The sequence below is a fragment of the Thamnophis elegans genome, chromosome 6 (assembly GCF_009769535.1).
Source record: "Thamnophis elegans isolate rThaEle1 chromosome 6, rThaEle1.pri, whole genome shotgun sequence".
NCBI lineage: Eukaryota > Metazoa > Chordata > Lepidosauria > Squamata > Colubridae > Thamnophis > Thamnophis elegans.
The window spans coordinates 13,829,595-13,842,945 of NC_045546.1; positions in this window are offsets into that span (position 1 = coordinate 13,829,595).

Sequence of the window (13,351 nt, forward strand, 5' to 3'; positions counted from 1 at the left end):
GAACAGAATAATAATTATTTTTTTAATTATCTCTTGGGAAATTCTAAAACTGTTTTGATGGAAAGATAGATGAATCCACCCACATTCAAGTTGTCATTTTAAACTTTAATTTCATCCTAGACTTCATTTTGATTTAGAAATGATTTTCCAGAAAGACATTTGCGAATATTCATACACATTTCTTTAATACAAACTTATTTTCCTCATGGAAACATTCTAGCTTGTCATTATTTTTAGCACTTGTGCATGCATGTTCATTTTCTTATTTACTTAATTTATTAAATTTCTATGTCGCTTATCTCACTGATATAGCAACTTTAGGAATCCTACAACATAACAAAAAATGTAAAAAGTGCTAAAAACAAATAGTTAGAAAAAAAATAATGAAAAAGTTAAGGTTTTTTTTTAAAAGAAACAAGATGATGGGTATATGAGTCAACTTCAATATACTAGGCTCCAGTCCAAAATAAAGAGATCCCTGCAGAGGAAAATATAATTTTTAAAAAATAGAATGTATAGAAATGGTTAGATTAACACTAAAGATTAAGGAGAAGGAAGAAACTGAACACTTTTTTTATATAGCAGATTTTTTTCCCCCTTCTACAACACCTTACAGTCCTTACATCAACATTGTTGTGTCATCCTACCTGTACATGTATATACATGTATATAATATTTATACATGTATATAATATTTGTACATGTATATAATATTTTGCTTCTATATTTACACACTTTACACACTTTACACACTTTACACACTTTACACACACACACACACACACACACATATATATATATATATATTTGTTATATTTATGCTGATAAATAAATGAATGACTTTAAGTATATATATATATATATATGTATGTATGTATGTATGTATGTATGTATGTATGTATGTATGTATATATTACAACCCCCGGTATGCCCAAATATGGGAGGAAGATCACTACTTCCATTCTCTGTCCTTCGGCTCGTCACAAGAGACCATCCAGACAGAACCCAATATTTTTTTACAGGCTCGATTCCCAGTAAGGGTATGGCTAGCTGATGAGAGCTAAATAGCTTGAAATAGATCTATACTAGTCTCCCTTTATTTATTTATCAGCACAAATATAACATGTGTGTGTGTGTGTGTGTGTGTATGTATGTATGTGTATGTGTGCGTGCACACACACACACACACACACACACACACACACACACACATATATATATGTGTTATGTTATGAATATATATAGTTTTTTGGCTTAATTAATTTTATTCCTGTTTTGCAGCCATTTGTACCAATTGTTCCAATTTTCATAATATTCCGACTCTTCTTTATCTTTTAATTTCAGTGTTAATTTGTCCATCTCTGCACAATCCAAATTTTTTTTATCACTAATTCATCCGAGGGGGTATTATTTTGTTTCCAGCATTGGGCAAATGCTATTCTAGCTGTAGTTAGCAGATGTGTTAATATGTACTTAATTTTCTTTGTATATTTCCCTTTGATTATTCCCAGTAGAAAGATTTCAGGTTTGCATTTTATATGAAAACTGAACACTGTTTAACATGGGATTTGTTTTATCAATGGCTAACCAGCAGAAACAGAAGTTAGAAACTTAAATCTATAAGAGAATGAGGAAAGTTCAATAAATTGGATAAGAAAATATTATTATGTTATGAATATTGTTATTATGATTATTACTTCTTAAAACTAATTGTACCCAGACCACACACTATTTATGTGGACACTGAATTTTTGTATGTTTAATTTTAAAAGTAAAATTAAAACATAGGGAAAAAAATAGTAGGCCCCAAGCCAGAATCAAGTTTTTAGGCTCTTCTCAAAAGCCAGGAATGTGAGGGTGGACCTCACCTTCTTAATAAGCAATACTGAGTTTATTTTCTCTCAAAATATGGAAATGATAAGGGAGAATTCAACTTATGTTTATGTCAATATTTAGGAAACACAATCCTATTAAAAAAATACTCTGTATCTGAGAAGACTAATGAAAATTTTATGAAAACAAGTAATGGTTGACGATCTATTTATGCCACAGACCTTCTACATATGTCTCACAGAATCATTCCATTTTTAAGAGCTCTCATAAAATACAGTTCATAGTAGACAGAGCGGAGGTGTAATAGTCCATTGCCGGAGCCCTTCAGCATATCTTATTACCCAAGCATGTGTAATTAGTGAAGTAGAATGGAGACAGACAGTCCCTTGACATTTTTGCTTTCACTTTTTTCTCTGTTATAGATTATGGCGTTGACCTTTAAAACCCTAAACTGCTTCAGGCCTGGCAGTTGGAAGGGATTGTGTCTCCCATTACAAATCTATTTTGCTACCTAGATGACACGCTTGGACTCTTTTGAATGTGTCCCCACTGCCCGAGATTCATCTAGAAAGTGTCACCACAGAAAGAGTATTCTTGTGGCTCCAAGGCTATGGAATAACCTCTCCAGGGAAGAGGGTTTCATTCCAGTCCTCACTTCCCCAGTATTCCCCAGAAAATAAGAATCATCCCATTTGCCAAGCATGTAATGGTGAATTGATTTGACGTTACTGATTTTCACTTTATCTTGGATTGCATTGCATTGCTTTCACTATAATCTTTAGAAATAATTTTGGCATTTGGTTTTATTGTAAACTGCTTTGGAATCCAGGGGCTGCCACAAAGAAGAGGGAGTCAAGCTATTCTCCAAAGCACCCGAGGGCAGGACAAGAAGCAATGGGTGGAAACTGATCAAGGAGAGAAGCAACTTAGAACTAAGGAGAAATTTCCTGACAGTTAGAACAATTAATCAGTGGGACAGCTTGCCTCCAGAGGTTATAAATGCTTCAGCAATGGAAATTTTAAAGAAGATATTGGATAACAATTTGTCTGAAGTGGTATTGCTTGGTGGGTGTGGCAGGGGAAGGTTACTGCAAAATCCCAATTTCTTCCTGATCAGCTGGGACTCGGGAGGCAGAGAATAGATGTGGCGGGGCCAGTCAGAGGTGGTATTCACCGATTCTCTGAACTACTCAAATTTTCTGCTACTGGTTCTCCAGAAGTCTTCAGAACCTGCTGAATACCACCTCTGCTTGTGTAGTCCTGATTTGTAGCATAATTAGTGATTGATTAAAAATTTGTTTAGGATCTAAGCATTACTTTAAAAAACTGAATAGAACTTGTTCCATCAGCGCAGGCTAAAGATCAAGTCAAGATCATACCAATACGTTTACAGTTTGGGGTTACTTTATCCTACCTTGAATGATGATTTAATATGCAGATGTTAAATGCAGAATAAATGGATAATGCAATTCCGATCATGCTACTAAATTTATATTTTATGAAACTGGCATTTAGACTCTAATAAAATAAGATTTGTGAAAGAAATGGAAGGGGCTCTTATTTCTTGTGGAGAACTTTATTTATTTTCCTTTTTTCATATGCAGACAGCCTCCTCTATTAATAATGTGGTTTCTAATCCACCCTCATATTTTGACATTATTTCTTCGCGAACTGTCTTCGGCATAACTAAAAATAATGTAACATATTTAGTACGAAAATGCATCTTTAAACAAACCAGACATCAGTTTTAGAGCAAGGGTGTAATTAGAAGTTTAAGAAAAATGTGCAATTAAACACACTTATAAAAATAAACAGATAACATCCTTAGAACACCAATTTGTTGCATCGTTAATATTCTTCAATGTGGCATTTTTATAAAAAATTTATCCCTCTAATTCAAGTGGAAAACTGCTAAAGGCAAAACTGCCAGCAATTCAACCACTGTAACCATGTTCGAACAAGCAAATCAGTTTTAAAAACTAATGGTGTCTTATTGATGATGTGCCCACCAAGTAAATACTCTTTAGTTTTCTTTTCCCTTTTTCTTTCTCTATCTCTTTTTCTCATTTCCAATATGATAGATTGGTAATACTTTGAGACTATTGTGCATTCATTTTGTACTCCGCATTCTATCTGTTCACTGATTTAGGAAGATGGCATAAAAGTCAGAACAGTTTAACATCCCTATAGCAGTGTGTAGCATAATTTTCATCATCTTTTCCTTCCTTCTAATTATTTTCATCTTAATCATCATCTATTCCACTTTCTCCACCACCATTTTTGATATTTCTATTAAAAATAACATTATGGACCCATAGTGGTCATGGAAATTAGTTAAGTTTAGTGTAGTTCCAAGCCGATGCATGCTATCCTAATGCATTATGTAGGTTCATTATGTTAATATGCTTAGGAAAAAGAGTCTCTTTTCTTCTCCTTCTCCTTCTCTTCCTCCTCCTCCTCCACCATCACCAACAAAAACAACCATCTCTGCCACTACCACCATTACCATTACTCACTACTGCAGATAGTCCTTGACGTAGGACCACAATTGAGCCCGGAGGTTCTGGTGCTAAGCGAAACATTTGTCAAGTGAATTTTGCCCCATTTTGTGATTTTTCTTGTCAAAGTGTGCACAGTGTGACTACTATTTTGAGACAACCCAAGAGCAAAATACAGTACACCGAGGTTTTGTCTTCCAAACAGTGCCAGGGTAATGACGATTTAATAGCTGACCAGCTGCTGTAAGACTGTAAATCGAGATGATGACATGAGGATGAGTCAGCAGCGTTACTGCCACTTTAAGAAGCTGTATATATAAGGGAGGCCTAGAGGATCCCTCTCCTCATGTTCTATCTCCACTGCAGTTCTCTGTGTAGAGTAGAAGAGTGATTGTTTGCTTGATATTTGCCTAACACGTGATGTATGTATGTATATATAAGTCTTGTATATAAACCACTGTTTGAAAGACAAAACCTCTGTGTACTGTATTTTGCTCCTGGGTTGTCTCAAAATAGTAGTCATACTGTGCGCACTCTGACATTTCCTACCACAGTTGTTAAGTGAACCACTGCGGTTCTTGAGTTGATTGCAAAAAGTGCTCACAAGATTGTGGGACACATTGCAACCATGATGAATATGAGGCAATTGCCAAGCCTCTGAATTTTGATTACATGACCATGGGGATTCTGCAATGGTCATAAGTGTGAAAAACTGCCATAAGTCAATTTTTTTCAGCATGACTTCAAAAAGTCACTAAATAAATAATTGTGAGTCGAGGACTACCTGTAATAATGCCTTCATTCTCTACTTAGCCAATTCTTGTTTGGCTGCTTTAATTATGACACTAGACCATGGACAGAATGCCAGATCTTTATCATTATTGTTATTTTTATTGCTCCTGTTCATTCACATCTCCTCGGTTTCCCCACATTATGAATTGTCAGATTCTCTGGAAAATAATGGAAGAAACTGAGATATAGACAAGTATGAGATTGCAATCAGGCACTAACTTATCTCATAAATGGCAACTAAGTCCAGGAGCAAGAACTCTTGGGGAGGGACTTTCGGGGAAGATTTCAAGGCATTTTAAAGGTCTTTCCCTTAATGAAACTCCAACTAAATGAGGGATGGAAAAATCCCATTGTAGTTTCTAAGATTCTGTATCGATCCCTGCAGTGGTGGGATTCAATTTTTTTTACTACCGGTTCTGTGGGCGTGGCTTGGTGGGCATAGCATGGCTTGGTGGGCGTGGCTTGGTGGGCATGGCAGGGTTACTGTAAAATACTGTAAAATCTCCATTCCCTCTCCACTCCGGGGGAAAGTTACTATAAAATCCCCATTCCCTCCCGATCATCTGGGACTCGGGAGGCAGAGAATAGATGGGAACAGGGCCAATCAGAGGTGGTATTTACTGGTTCTCTGAATTACTCAAAATTTCCACAAAATCCCTACCTCTATATCTATATCTATATCACCTATATCTATATCTATAAACAGCCCTTTATAAATACATACATACATACATACATACATACATACATACATACATACATACATACATAACTCAAAGGGTGGGCATACATTGTATTCCTTCCTCTTCCTCCCTTCCCCCACAACAACTCTGTAAGTTGAGTTGGGCTGAGAGTGACTGGAGCAAGTTTACCCAGCTTGTTTTCATGGCTAAGATGGGAATAAAACTCCCAGCCTCCTGATTTCAAGGGCAACATCTTCCGCCACCACTTTTAGTGATGTTATAAAATACAATTTCTTTGGGCTACAGCCATTCATGTATACAATTTTGGGAAAATGTTGTTTCTCTAAAATATTCAACATTCAAGTTTCTAGGTTCTATCCTATCTCGAGATTTAAAATTGACACCTAACATTAAAAATGTCATACAAATGCACAACAATGAATGTTCTTTCTGCGCCACTCAGAAAGCTCAGACTTACTAAGACTATTAGTAATAGTAAGAAAACTTACTATTATTCTTCTCATTCTTCCTATTACCTGTCTCCTCCTACTTATGACTATAATCTTGTTGCTTGTATCTTTATGATTTATATTGTTTTATTTAGTTTCCTAGTATGATTTGCTTGTTTAGTACCCTATGACTATCACTAAGTGTTGTATCTTATGATCCTTGATGAATGCATTTTTTTATGTACACAGAGAGCTCATGCACCAAAGACAAATTCCTTGTGTGTCCAATCACACTTGCCCAATAAAGAATTCTATCTATTCTATCAAGAATTCTATTCATGTCTGGATATCCAAGCAGTGAGAGGGAAATAAAAGGACTCCACTACTTCTACAGCAGCACCTAAATTATTAAATTGGATGGAGAAGGGATGGTGAGACTCAGAGGAAGGTAGGAAAGAGTTTGTATCGGTAGGCAAGTTGGCAGAAATTTCCTTCATATTTAAGAAAAACATTGCAAGATATTCCCAATTGGGTTGTGTGTGTTTGACATCTTAAGACGTGCCCTGTAGGATGTCAGGTGAACAATCTTATTCTAAACTAGAAGTTGGAAATGACAGCCTGTTTGTTGGTCTTTAGCTTCCCTACAGATGGAATGTGTCATTCCTTTCACTGTATTGAATCTGGCATATTCCTTGGATCACTAAATAATATGTTAACAGGGTAAACAAAGGGGCTCCCAAACCAGATGTGCAATCCTCCCGAGCTTCTCCTTGGGATTTCTATTCCACCTACACAAACTTGCTCTTTTCTGAGTGTTTTTAGTATCAACAAATTGAATCACATACATACAATACCCCTGAGTGATAAAGGCACAACACACACCAATCGGTCTACTTGTTTGATTGACTATAAGGGTTTTGATTCTTGAGATGATTGATAGGACCAAGATTGTGGATTTTCAGCTCAGCAACTTTGGGAGCGATGCAATATTATCAAATTTTAGATCTTGATGGGCTTGTACTTCTATAATGGAACTTGTCTGTAATTGGAGGTCCCCCTTTGGGTCAATTAACAATTGGGAACTATTGCTAGGGGAGCCTTTGCACAAATTCATTTAGTGTGCCAAGTTGTAACCTTTCTCTACTAGGAGCCACTAATTGTAGTTGCCTCCTCCGGACACGCTTCAAGGTTCTAGTCGTTACTTATAAAGCCCTTCATGGCATCGGACCTGGGTACCTGAGAGACCGCCTCCTGCCAATTACCTCCCAAAGACCGATTCGATCGCACAGACTAGGCCTTCTCCAGATCCCATCTGCCAACCAATGTCGGCTGGCGACCCCCCGGGGGAGAGCCTTCTCTGTTGCAGCTCCGGCCCTCTGGAACAAGCTCCCCATGGAGATCTGGACCCTTATGACCCTTCCAGCCTTCCGTAAAGCCACTAAGTCCTGGCTGTTCCGACAGGCCGGGGGCTGTTGAAGTATCCAGCCCCACGGTAACTATGAATGTTGTTGTATTTTAAATTTTGTTTGTCTTATTTATTCCCTTTCCCCTTTTTATTGTAAGCTGCCCGGAGTCCTCCAGGAGTGGGCGGCATACAAGACTAATAAACTCAACTCAACTCCTGTTTAGACCATGAGTATCTTTTTCTGGTTGTTTTTATACATCTCCTAAAGTATACATCTCCAAGTGTTGGCTTGGTCCAGACCCTGCAAGAACTGGATATGTCTAGTTTAATGAAAAGAAGGACTAGGGGAGACATGAGAGTAGTGTTCTAATATCTCAGGGGCTGTCACAAAGAAGAAGGAATCAAGCTATTTTCCAAAGCACCTGAGGGCAGAATACAAAGCAATGTATGGAAACTAATCAAAGAGAGAAGCAACCTAGAACTAAGAAGAAATTTCCTTAGAACAATTAATCAGTGGAATAATTTGCCTCCAGAAGATGTGAATGCTCCAACACTGGAAGTTTTTAAGACGAGATTGGAGAACCATTTGTCTGAAGTGGTGTAGGGTTTCCTGCCTATGCAGAGGGTTGGACTAGAAGACCTCCAAGGTCTTTTCCAGCTCTATAGCCCCTGCTCTGTTCTGTTAAATGTGTGAAGCGAACTGGTGCCAACGCCAGTTGGAACCCACCTCTGTGATATATACCTTCTCTTGCACTTGAACTTCCTGTTCCTGAGCAAGAACATCTATTCTTTTGGCTGTTGTACAGGCCATAGCTAATATTATAGGTTGTCTGAGTCCCAGGTTTGGTTGAAATTTGTTGGGAGATGCAATGTCCCCATGTGATTGTGCCATGTGATGAGCTCTGCTGGTAGATAGGTTAATCCTATTATGTCCTGGAGAGTCATGTCTTAATCCCATCACCCTGGAGCTGGAGGTCTTTTGTCTTGTAGATAGGCTGGCCCAGTCCTGCTGGGGTTATTAAGAAAGGTAGGGGGGTTCTTTCCAAGCACATGTTTCTCCTTTAGGGAAATATAATATTCTGTCTTTTTTAATATTTCTCAAAATATTTCATTTTTCTAAGAGGGGTGACTTCCCTCAACATCATGAGTTCATAGTTCTGCCTTAGACACAAAACTAGATACAAAGGGTGACTCCAGGCCAGTCACTATCTCTCAGACCTCAGATGGAGGCAATAACAACCATAACAAAACACCTTGCAGACAATACTGCCGGGACTTGTCCAGGCATTCTCCGGGAGTCAACATTGGCTCAACGACATACACAGACAAATAGGCCTAAACCAACCTTCATACACTGTTTTAGCTTCATAGAAAATGGTCAGATAATTAATTGCACCTTAATAATTGTGCTATTCATTCAGAACTGTGTGGGAATCTATGCATACATATCACATGAAGAAATAGTATGCAAATATACACTAGGTGTACGCAAGTCCTTCAAATTTTCCAGACAGAAGTATTAATCAGTGGAACAGCTTCCTTCCAGAAGCTGTGGGTGCTCCATCGCTAGTTACTTTTAAGCAGAGATTGGACAACCATTTGTCTGAAATGGTATAGAGCAGTCATGGCGAACCTTTTTGACATCGAGTGCCAAAAAGGTTGTGTGGAAGCGTAACACGCTTATCAGGGCCACGCTCCAGAAAAGCCGAACTTCCGGGTTCTAACCCGCATGTTCACGCAACAAATCAGTTGCCGGTGAGCATGCACAGACCGGTTTTTGGCATTGCCACACATGCGAAGGGTCACACTTTGGAAAAGCCAAACGTCCAGGTTCTGGCACACATGCACACCTGAAAATCAGCGGGCCAGCACGCATGCCCACACCGGTTTTCAGCACTGCTGCATGCACGAAGGACAGCTGATCGTTACACACACATGCATGCCAGAACTCAGAAGGCAAACAGACAAGGCCATGCATGCCAGGTAACATGGCTTTGTGCAGTGGTGGGTTTCAAAAAATTTTAGAATCTCTTCTGTGGGTGAGGCCTGCTTTGTGGGAGTGGCTTGCTGGCCATGTGACTGGGTGGAAGTGTCTTGCCAGCCATATGACTGAGTGGGAGTGGCTTGGCAGTCATGTGACCGGGTGAGAGTGGCTTGCTGGCCGAGTGACCAGGTGGGTGTGGCCAACTTGTAAAATGTGGTGAAAATCACTTAACAACGCTCTTGCTTAGCAACCAAAATGTTGGCTCAGGAACTCTGGCATTGAAGTGTGCAAGTCTTAAAGCTGTCAAGTTACAAGACCCTTGCACCCCTAACCCTTTAGAAAAAAAACCCCAGGGGTGTTCAAACTTGGCAGCTTTAAGACTTGTGGACTTCAACTCCCAGAATTCCTCCTCTCGCTCTTCATCTTGATGATATGCAGACGGGCAGGGGAAGGGAGCTGGAACCGGTTCTAAACGGCACTGTAGATTTGTGGAACCTCTTCTATAGAAGAGGTTAGAACTGGCAGGAACCCACCCCTGATATGTACCAAAGACAATTTCCTTGTGTATGCAATCACACTTGGCCAATAAAGAGTTGTATTCTATTCTATTCTATTCTATTCTATTCCAATACATTTGGGAGGGGGAAGTACTGGCAGAAACCCACCCCTGGCTTTGTGTGCCACATATTTGTGCCACTTTGTGTGGGCACATATTCCATAAGTTCGCCATCACGGATATAGGGTTTCCTACCTGAGCAGGAGGTTGGACTAGAAGATCTCCGCGTCTCTTCCAACTCTGTGATTCTGTTATACTCTGTTATACCATCTTTTTCAAAAGCTGTCACATTTTTTGGGGTGGGTGGGCTCCTACAATTTATCTAGAACAGCTTCCGGCTGTTTCTAAATTTCCCACGTGTTCTATAGTCCCTATTTGGAAGAGTCTGCAAGCCCCAGTATGCCCATCCATATTTGGGCTCTCAATAAATCACATTTTAATGCCTCCTGAAATGCTCAATCTTGTATACTAAAAACTAATAAGTGAAGAAGTAGTATATGCTGGAGACTAAAACAAAAGCACCGTGGTATCAACGTTTGATGCCCCCATTTGGAAATGTATTCGTAGAATGAATGGAGAAGATTTGAGAAAAATAAATAAACTAAAACCTGAGTCCTCAGCTATATCCATGCTCTAATTTGAAAAGCTCGATAGGAGGCTCGCCCATTAACCCATTTCATACAGAAAACTTAATTGCGAGCATACCATTTTTGGCAATGTCTTTCATAGAACCACAGTGGGAAGGAAACAGAAAACATTTTATATATTTTTGTTCATAATAGAAGTTGGCTTCCCTGTTGAGCAACAGTCATAAATCTTGTAATGGAAATGCCTTGCTGTCATGGCTAAATGCAGGAGAACTTTCCCGCAAACTCTGAACTCTGGAGTTCCAATTGGATAAAACCCCTACTCAAGAGTAATATTTATTGAATTTAACATGGCTGAGTGACCATGAATAGGATTGTGTAGTGTGGAAATGCAGCTTAAGATTTAAAAAAAAGAAGGATGCCTCGCTGCCCTTGAGATTCGGCATATTCTTTTCTGTTCTGATTATAGCTGATACTATAAAATAAGGGATCCCGGTATACTCAGAATTTGTCTTACCAATTTCCCTTCTATACTCAAGAAAAATAAGTATGGCAAATAAAGGATGTGTAGGGAGGGAGGTGGTGGTGATTGGTATTTTGATGTACATGATGCCATTTGACTTGTATCGGATCGCATATTTTGTACTTGTGGTCTGCTGGCGCCCTGTGGAGTTAGCAGCAGAGATGGACTGTGAGGAGGTTGGAGAAGAACATGGGCAAGTTTTGGAGTCTTGGGAAGGCTCATATGAGGGCTCTGTGTCAGAGGCGGAGAGGGGGCCAGGGCCATCTGGTAGTTGCAGGCTTCCTCCGGAGCCTCCGGAGTCTGACATCAGTGAGGCAGAAGAACAGTGTGAGCCTGTGCCCAGTGTGTGCATGTGCAGAGCTGCCAGAAGGCAAGAATAGTTAAAGGACAACTCAGGAGTAAGGCTTGGAGATGATTGGCCCGTCCCATAAGACATAAAAGAGGAGCAAACGGATGTGAGCCTTTGCAAGAAGCAATTAGTTCATCTAATTGGTTCAAGCTCTGAGAAGTCCTGTTTGATTCTGTGCTGCATTTGTCCCTGCAAAATTAATTGGCAATTAGGTCTCTGGCAGGGTTCCAAGGGAGATAAAGGTGGGTGCTTATCAACATTACCCTGAAAGACTTTGGCAATTCGAGTAGACATCTGTCGGACTCTTCACATACTGTTTCTGAACCATTATGGGCTATGAATGACTATAATTCACAGCCATTTAATAAAAGAGAGTTTTGGGGACTAAGATTGTGATTTATACTTTCTGAGGAAGCCTAGGTCAGAATAGTACTATGAGAAATTATAGAACAGAGAATGGAGAAACTTCTTGGATGAGAAGCGAAATGTCTCCCAGAAACACAATACAGGTCGACTTACAATACAATACATGAAATGTTTGATTGGGGATACAACAATACAGGTAGTCCTGTACAATACAATATAAAACAAACCAGAAAATCCAGTTGCCTCTTGAAAAATCACCTTTTGGAACAGACATGATCTGGATGACCGAGAATCTCCATAGACATATAGAAAAGAGAGGAAGAGAAAAACAACAAGAGAATCTACCATCACTTCAACATTTTCCTGTGGATCCTTTTTTTAAAATATGCTTTATTAAAATTATATAAAAATTGAAATATAAAAAACCAAATAAAAATATTAAAAAGGGAAAAGATAGGGAAATGCGAAGGAATAAAGAAAAAGGAAAACAATAGCTTCCAACTTTCTTCAATATTGTTAAAAAGACCAAATACATCAGTCTTCTAATTTAAAATTCAGTAATAGCCAATGTTACTATAATCAAAAACATTTTTAATTGTCAAATTCCCAAATTAATAGAGTATTTTTTTCAGTTTCTAGCAAGGAGTCCAAAAGCGGTTTTCACATAGAAACAAAGACAAAGTCTTTTCTTTAAAATTAATTTGAAGTTTAATAGTTAAATTAATAGTAGGTAGCTAACTTTGCCATTTCAGCCACTCCATTATCTTCACTATCCCTTCTTCCATTGTGGGAATCTGTGATTTTCCAGGTCTATGCATACAAAGGTCTTGCTGCAGTTATCATATATACAGAAAGAAAATCCTAATTTTCTTTCTGTGTGTGTGTGTGTGTGTGTGTGTGTATATATTTGGTTTTCAACCAAACCTGAAGTAGTCTGAAGCCGCCTGAAGATGACGAATGAGACTTCGTCGAAACGTCGCCAAGACATCTCCAATTCTACACGGGAGAAAACCCGAACAACTAGAGACCTACATACTAACACCCGCGAAAACCTCAGAAAACATATATATATATATATATATATATATATATATATATATATATATATATATATATATATATATATATATATATATATATATATATATATATATATATATATATATATATATATATATATATATTTGCCTCCCAGGCAGGGAGTTAACCATTTGAGCTACAGAGAACAACTCCTTTATCAGCCAGCCAGGGTGGGAGGTATATACTTAATGTAACAAAAAAGGCAACAGTAAAAAATATTGGGTTTCTGTCTGGATGGTCTCTTGT